We start from the raw sequence: 9,182 nt of genomic DNA on the forward strand, positions 1-9,182 counted from the left end.
TCTCTATTCAATAATAGGTAAATTTTATTGATAGACAGTGATAGCAGATAAGAATAATGCAGGCAAGGCAAACAAAATAATCGCCCCCTCACCCCGATTCTACATCTACCAGTCCTAGGGTTCACAGACGGAAGGTACATCTGGCTAGTATGCAAGATTTACCTGGTGGTTCTTTCTTGAATGTCAGATGTCAGCAGCCTGGAGGTTGAGGGCTGAGACCCACCCCCCCCCAGTGGGGTGGATAAGCCAGGCTGGTGGTGACAGGCTCTGTCCATAGTGGCCTCAGGTTTCCCCCTTGGGGACCATTTGCTGCTCTGATATCCCTCCTTTTGTATTATGTTTCCCCTCTGATGACTCTTCATTACCAGCCATCATTGATTGGCTTCCCTGTGGTCATCATACTGTCTACATTCTGTTCTGTCAGCATATTCCTTTGTTTCCCAGACCCATCACATGTTCACATCTTAATTTGGTCATTTACTGGTGTCTTAATTTGGTCTGTCCACCAAAACCGGAAATCCCAAGGGCTCTACAGCTGGTCAGTGTAAGCTGTGTCCATCTTATTTCATGTTATGGACAGCTGTTTCAATGGTTTTAATTTCCCAGGATGTGTATGCTTGCTAGCTTCTGACACAGTGGATCTTGAAGGAAACTGTTACAAACAGGCTTTTAGAAACCAATTAACCCTTGCTGCTTCCCTAGACTGTTATTCTAATGCAATATCTACTTTACCTACAAGCCAATTCCTAAAAGCAAACCTCTAAATATCATTTGCTAGCCATTACCAAATGTTAATTACAATACTATTTAGCACTGATGTGCCAAAACTGCTTAAAATATCTTGGGGGGGGGGTTGTTACTAATGGGAAAAGGGTTATTGTTCCCACTCTATTCACCCTGGAAAATGACTGAATATTTGTAGCTTTTACTTAAAAAAAGAATGAATAAAACAAGCTTCCAAACTGAGGCCAAACCAACCAACCTTCATCCAAAAACTTGGAAAAATTACAGGCAACAAAAAATACCTTTTGAATTCAACATTATCATGCTGGGAAGATCATCAAGATACCTAGTCCCAAATGTGAATGTGGGTATAAATTAAATCAATGTTTAGAATGACATTTGAAACCCTGATTTTTGTTCTGATGCCTATGCTAAGTTAGAGCTAGGGGCAATACTTGATTGCTACATAAATCTCTGAAGATTTTTGTAAGAAAAACTTCAACAGATGCTTCACCACCTAAGTGCTAGTGGGTGCTCCTACACTGTGGAAATCATCTGGCACAAAACAAGAAAAAAATTATCCTGAGGCTTCAATTAGGATTCAAACAATCTATATACAGTACATTCTTACTCTAACATTCATTACATTTCAAATTCTAACAATGGGTAAGACAGTAAGAGCAACAAATATTTCATATGAACAGAATATTAGTATGAAGCTGACAAATCTGTCCCTTTCACAGTCACAGTAATAATATGGTTAAAATAAGATTTTATCACCAGCTTCCTATAGGAAAAGGAGCACTTGCTGAAGAAAAACATAAAATTATGGCAATAATTAGTTGGGAAAGCTACAGTGGGTACATGTGACACTACCTGAGACACTACTACACAGTGGCTACTGCATATTCATTTAGTACTTGTATAATCAAGTACTAAATAAATGTGCAGGAACTGGAGTTACTGTACAGTAGCATCACTAAAATGGATTTGCAAGTGCTACTGTGAGGTAGGCTAATAATACCATGCAGTAGCGTATTAGCACTGTTGGTGCTGTGACGTGCTCCTGCACAGTATTATTTGGCTACTGCACAGTTAGCATCTCATGCAGATGTGCCCAGTAACAAGTAGATAACTGATTTCAGAAAATTTAAAGTATTCACAGCTACGGTATTTTACTGTCCCTCCATGGGTGGATCCAATACAATATCTTTTAGTTTCTTCAAGTTAAATCTTTTGCAGCTGTAAAACTGAAAATTGCAGCATTGCAAAAGGCTCCTTTAAACTGAATTATATGCTTGAAGCACAGTTCACAACACTTCCAACAGTAGCTATCCATATTCCTCCCAACAGGTAGCCTACAATAGGATAATGGCTATGATTGTCTGTTTGTAATGTTCAAGGATAACATGAAGTTGTGCTCTGATATTATGTTGTCAAATAGATGTCACAGCAGAGGAAGATTTGCCTTGGAGAACATAGTCTTAGACAAAGGCAAGTGAAAATCATTCTTACACTGGAGGTTCCACAGAAGGATGCAACACTATATGATAAAAATGTATAATACAAACTACAATTCTATTATGTAATGTACTGTAAGTGCAACTTCTGACTTCCTCTGTCAAAAGTGGAAAAGTTGCAGCACTGACATATTCTCATAATACTGGCACTTTATCTATGCGTAAGTGGTTATAATTGTGAATCTCTTCTCTGCAGGTGTTCTAAGGGAATTATTGTGATAATTTTTCAAAATATAGGTACAAATTTCTAGTGCAAGTCTATATAATCTAGGTCGAATTGGATCCCCATCACCTTACAAAAACAGATATTTCTAAACAATCTTATTAGGCTTGGATTAAAAAAAAAATTGTATTTTGAATTTTAAAAATAACCATATATCTCACACCACAAACAGGAATGAAAAAAGATGGGTGATACCTCTAGTATATTTACAGGTTGTGAGCATCGCTGAGCTTTGTGGAGCAGATGGCTTCATTGAACTCTCAGGGTTAAATTCAGCTGGAATCATAGGGCAGAAAAAACTCCAACTTGTCTGGTGGGCCCTGGAGCTGTCCAGGGGCCTAGCAATGATTAATTCAATTGCATGCTGTTCAAGTGCACCTTACATAAAACAATACATAAAACAATTTCATCCAGTTTAAGAGACCTGCTCAAAATCTCAGAAAATCTTAAGGCGTGACCTCTTGAACAAAGAAAGAATAAAAGATTGCATGTGAAATGAGCGTTAAACTAAGGGTGCAGAAGTGACAATTTTTGCCTGATCTGGCCTCAAAAAGCAGACTATAGCCGTGACCAAACACAAGTGCTCAGCTGCAGATCACTTAAAAAACAGCCAATCAGGCGAAAATCTGAACCCTCCTGAGGGTTCAGATGAAGATGTCTGAAAATATAGTGTCTTCTGTTACTTGCCTCTACACTGCCTGCCACCCTGTTGCTGCTTTCAGAATGGGAAAGGGAAAGTGGAGCCGAGGGAGCTGGTTGTAGGGGTTGGAGGGTGGGGCGGCTCCAATCCACCCCACTCTCCAGCACTGGCTGAGGAACCCCTAGAACAAGCTTCCTCTGCTCCCTTTCCCCCATCCCATTCTGAAAACAGCACAGCCTGGCAGGGAGCAGAGGCCATTGCCACCAGTTAGAATCAGTAGTGAATATCTGTTTGGTATGGGGGATTGTTGTTACACAGAACAATTCCAGCAAAACGGTCTGAGTTACAACAGAAAGCTGCACCACTGTCTGCACCCTAAATAGGGAGTTCAGATATTCAGAGAGGCAGTCACTATTGAGACTATTGAGTGTCCTCCAAATGCAATATTGGGCAGGGTCAGTTCAAGCTGACGAATCTAGCCTAAAGCTGGAATGAATCACTGGCTTTCACTTAGGGTAGTACAGGTCATCTGGAAAGGATGCCAATAGAGAGACTGTGAGAAAGGTAAGGATAAAGGTCATTTTTGCCCTGTAAAACCACAAAAAAAAATTTTCCTCACAATTCTTAAAAACACTAACATTTCCTTACCAGCACTAATCCTTACTTGCTGAGTATTATTACTATATGTTATTTCCAGAGTGAAGCAAAGTTTTGATAAACAATTTAAAACTACTTGATAACTACTTCCAGTCGCACATTATATAGACATTACATTGATGAATAGTTAATAAATAAATAATACATTATTAGTATGCATCAGAAACAAGTTACAAACATGAGTAGCTATTATAGCCATCTATAACATACATCAGTGTGGCTGTGGTTGATTATAAGAAACTTGTTGGCCGGTTGGTGTCTCTGATCTACAATAACTGGTTACCATTTATTAAAAATACCTAATTGTCATGTATTTACCCTTTAGAAGTTTCCCACCAAATAAAAGGTGAGTGATTTTCCATATCAACCTCTTCATTTTCTGGTTTGTTTAGAACCAGAAATGGAAATTCTATAATGCAAAGAAAAATTTTCATGAGATTTATAATATAGATTCATAGATTCATAGATTGTAGAGTTGGAAGGGACCACACAAAGAATCATCATGTCTGATCCCCTGCCCCTGGCAGGAAAGAGGACCAAGGTCAGATGACCCCAACCAGGTGTCTATCAAGCCTCCTCTTGAAGACCTCCAAGTTAGGTGATATAGTACCACCTTTCTTAGAAGCCCATTCCAGATTCTGGCCACCCTTACTGAAAAAAATTTCTTCCTAATGTCTAACCTGAATCTACTCTCCAATAGTTTGCACCCATTATTCCTAGCTATTCCTAGGGTTGCTCTGGTAAATAGCACATCTCCAATTCCCTGTTGTCCTCCCTTGATAAACTTATAGGCGGCTACAAGGTCTCCCCTCAGAATTCTCTTGTGAAGGCTGAAGAGATCCAGATCCCTCAACCTCCCCTTGTAGGGTCTTTCACGGAGGCCGTTAATCATGAGAGTGGCTCTCCTCCAAACCCTCTCCGCATCCCTTAAAGTATGGCACCCAAAACTGGACACAGTACTCCAACTGCAGCCTGACCAATGCCGCATAGAGGGGGAGTGTCACCTCCCTTGATCTGTTGGTCATGCATCTGCTAATGCACGACAAGGTGTGATTGGCCTTTTGATGGCCTCATTACACTGCCAGCTCATGTTCTTCTTGGAGTCAACTATGACTCCAAGATCCCTCTCAGCTGCTGAGCTTCTGAGAAGGTCATCCCCCAACCTATAGGTGTGCTGGGGATTCCTCCTCCCTAGATGGAGTACCTTGCATTTATCTTTGTTGAATTGCATCCTATTTTGTTCTGCCCATTGGTCCAACCTGTCCAGGTAGGCCTGTATCTACTCCCTGCCCTCCAGTGTGTTAATTTTGCCCCAGAACTTGGTATCACCTGTGAACTTGGAGAGGGTGCTCTCCACACCCTCGTCCAAATCACTGATGAAGAAATTAAATAGCACCAGTCCAAGGACCGAACCCTGCGGGACCCCACTGCCTACTTCCTTCTAGACCGAGAACAACCTGTCCACCACCACTCTCTGGGTGCTGTTCCTAAGCCAGTTGGCCACCCACCTGACTGTGTAGACTGCCACTCCACAGCCTGCTAGCTTCCCTATGAGAATAGGGTGCAAAACTGTGTCGAAGGCCTTCTTAAAGTCCAGGTAGATGACATCAGTCTCAGCTCCTGTGTCAAGGCAGTGTGACCTAGTCATAAAAGGCTATAAGATTTGTCAGGCATGATCTACCTGTGATGAACCCATGCTGGTTTTCTTTCAGCATCATTTCCCCTGCTGGACCTTCACAAATGAGCTCTTTGATGATTTTTTTCCAGGATTTTCCCAGGGATAGAGGTAAGACTGACTGGCCAGAAGTTACCTGGCTCATCCCTTCTCCCCTTCTTAAAAATGGGAACCACATTGGCCCTTTTCCAATATGGTCTTGTCTATCTAAGAGGGTCAGATTGTTTGGCTAAGTGACTGAACAGTAGAGAGTTTATACTGTAAGCTAACTCTTTAAAGATTCTCATTAATTTTCGCACACTTTACTTTTACTTTTCCTGAGATTTTTTAAATCCTTTTTCTTCAATAAAAGCCACCATAAAATCTATCTGCAGGTTTTGCATTGCACTTGGAGAGTGCTTTCATCTCCTATAAACATATTTAATTACATCATAAGCTTTCAAATACACCACAGTTTTTAAGAAACTTATGAAAGTCACAGACTTGCAGAGATAGACAACGCTGTCCAAGAGACCATACCACTATCCACAGCATGAGCAGCAACTCACCCAGGGATGCTCATTTAATTCAGTGGGAATGTGAGGGGATTCCCCACTATTTCACAGAAGGATTGCATGACAGCCTCCTACTCTGCACTGTTATAGTGTGTCCAGAAGAGAAAACAATCATTTCTTTATTTGGGTACTGATAGCAGAATTGATTGCAAATTACAAGCTGTGAACACAATTACATTGGCATGACCATGCAGAGTTTAATCCTTTTCAGCTCTGCAGGTTATGTATCATCACGTTACTCTGTACATAGTTCTTTAAAAGTGAAGTTTTGTTGAAAAGGCTCTGTGGGTTTTCTGACATGAAGACACTATGTAAATGTAAGACAACACTGATATATATTTAACCACATATGCGGGGCTTACTCCTGAACAGAGGGGAATAATCATTTCCCTCAATTTGCTCTCAGTTCTGCTACTAATGCAGCCCAAGGAGTCGTTATCTATTTTCGCAACGACAGCACACTGTTAGCACATCTTCAGCTCGTTGTCCACTGGAACCCTCAGATCCTTTTCTGCAGAACTGCTGCTTAGCCAGTTAGTCCCCACTCTGTACTGGTGCATGGGGTTGTCCCACCTTAAGTGCAGGACTTTGCATTTGCCCATATTGAAAATTCTGTGTGTCTCTGTGTCTGCTAGCATTGGGTGGGTTCCTCTCCATTGCCCACCTCATTTTCACTACCCTGAATGCCACCTTCTCTCTGGGTATTTCCTCAGGAAGTGATCATGGTTGCCATAATGTCAGCATTCATAAGCATTCTCCTGATGACACCCCAGCTGCTATGGTTTAGAAGGATCTCCTCTTCAATGTCTGCTCTGGGACTGGGTTTTCATACTCTTTTTTAGCTGATCCAGTTCAGCTCAGATCTCTCTCAATGTCTCCATGACCATTTGCAAGGCTGGTGACTCTAGGGCTGGGGAGTGTGCTCCTGACTTCTCCTCCCTGATCAAATGCCCATACAACAGGTGCTATCAACCGGGGGTACTTGGGAAGACCCTAGGGGGCACAATGTGCATGTTATGCAGGCAGGCAGGGATGGAGTGCTGCCACCCACCACCCCACACCGCTGCCTCCCAGGAGTAGGACTGGGGTGGGGAGGCAAGGGCTGTGGCACCCCTCTAAGGAGTGCACCACCATGGCTGCACACCTCCCACCCCAGTCTGCATCCGGCTGCCGGAGGTACACTTATTAAAAAAGGTTGAAAACCCCTGACATACAACAAACAAAATCTATATGCATAATGCAACAGTTTGCCCTGTGTTATATGGCCTGTGACCACCAATCCCCATTTGCCTCATTTGTGTGATAGCCTCCCTTCATAATCCCACTTCGCCACAAATTTGTGCCAACCCTTTAGCCCCATAAACAGACATGAGAAGCAAGGGGTAGATCACACTTTTACAGAGAAAATCATATGGATTGGGGTCACAAGCCAATGGGCAAAAGGAAGGTAACACATAAATGTAAAGAAATATCAACACTGGTACTGTACACTCAGTACCTTAATTTCTCCCCGCCCTCCCTCCCCCACATCTCTGGAGGTGTCCCCAAATAAGTCTTTAGATCCTAGAGCACTCAAACAGCAGCCTGCAGATGCCCCCAAGCCTGAGTCCAGCTTCTTCAGTCCGCAGTCCTGGCTGACCTTGGTAGTAAGATCTCCAGCTCCTCTGTGGACTCCTCTGTATAGGGGACCAGGTCCCATGTGCACACAGCTCTCACCCTTACTTCAGCCTCAAGTTTCCTCCTCCTTTTTCCCTTGCCCCCCCTTCCCAGTCTTGGGTGTTTCTGGGAGATGTAGTCCAAATGAACAGTCAGCACAGTTCTACAGACTGCCCCTCCCCAGTTCCTCCTGCTTTTCCATGCATTACATTCACATTACAATGTGCATGTTATGCACCTTTCTCAACCAGCAAACACTTGATGTCCTTAAAGAAGTCTCTATCAACCACCAGTGTCTGCATCACCATGAGTAAGGACCTTTTACTGATGTATATGAAGGCTAGTAGGGGACATGACCAGAAAAATCATGAGTTTCATCTATAACACTACCATAGTTAGGGACCCCGTTACCTCAAACAGTTGTATTATATCATTGGTGTTGCACAGTGTCGTAAGTATCAGCAAAAAGACATGTCTGATGTCTTTGCACACCTTAATGAAGGCCATCCCAACCCTAGATTTTCTGACACTAAACTCTTTACCAGCTAATTGATAACAGTGTGGAGTTAGTAGCTTCAGAGTAATCACTACCTGATGATCAATATGCAAAACTGCTCTTGTCCTTGTGTCAAATCACTGCATGCAGATATAGAAATCTAGTCTTGTGAATGCATAATTGCAGGACAATTCAGTCCCATCGGCTGTGCTAGTTCCTGCACCCAGATGCCCAACTGGTTTGTAACTATTTCCATAAACTAACACTTCCTAGTTATTCACTGCAGTGTTTGTTGTATGTACTCTGCTCAGTCTTCTTCCATAGCCTCCCAGTACTGCTGTTGCTCATTCCTATCATTGAGGTGGTAACAGACATAAAAGCATTGCATGATCCATGATGAAGAATGACTCAATCACATTAGGGAAAGCATGTCATGAGGAGCAGGGAAAGTAACTATGACAGACTGCAAACACTTAAAAAATGGCAGGCACAGACATAAACCAAAGTGGGTAGAGAGAAATGCTTAATGGTCATAAAGGTACCACTTAGACACAATTTCCTGGGGGAGGCCTGGGTATCCATAATGCCTCTCACCTCCATCCCACAATTACTTGGAAGGTGCTGCAAGGCCACTGGAAGGCTTGCCCAGACAACTTGCTGTGAAGATGGACAAAGCCACTACAAGTTTAGTAATGTGTACACACTGATGGCTGATGGGAGTTCAGTGACAACAGAACTTCAGGTAGCAGTACCTTCTAGTTTAAGACAACAACTTAGATCCCAGGCTCACAGTTATGTCCTTAGCTCCCATTCATTCTAAGGGAAGTTAGATGCAAGCACTTACACATATGTTTAAGCCCATTCCAATCTGGATTGCATTTTAAAATTTATAGAATAACAGGACTGGAAGGGGTCTTAGGAGGTCATCTAGTCCAGCCCCCTGCTCCTGGCAGGATTTTTCCTTGATTTTAAACATTCTTTTGTTGATTTGACTTCAATACTTTAAACTAGGCTCGTTGGGGGAAGGGGAAGATGAGG

Source organism: Gavialis gangeticus, unplaced genomic scaffold, assembly GCF_001723915.1.
Source record: "Gavialis gangeticus isolate Ggan-Ray unplaced genomic scaffold, GavGan_comp1, whole genome shotgun sequence".
NCBI classification, from domain to species: Eukaryota; Metazoa; Chordata; order Crocodylia; family Gavialidae; genus Gavialis; species Gavialis gangeticus.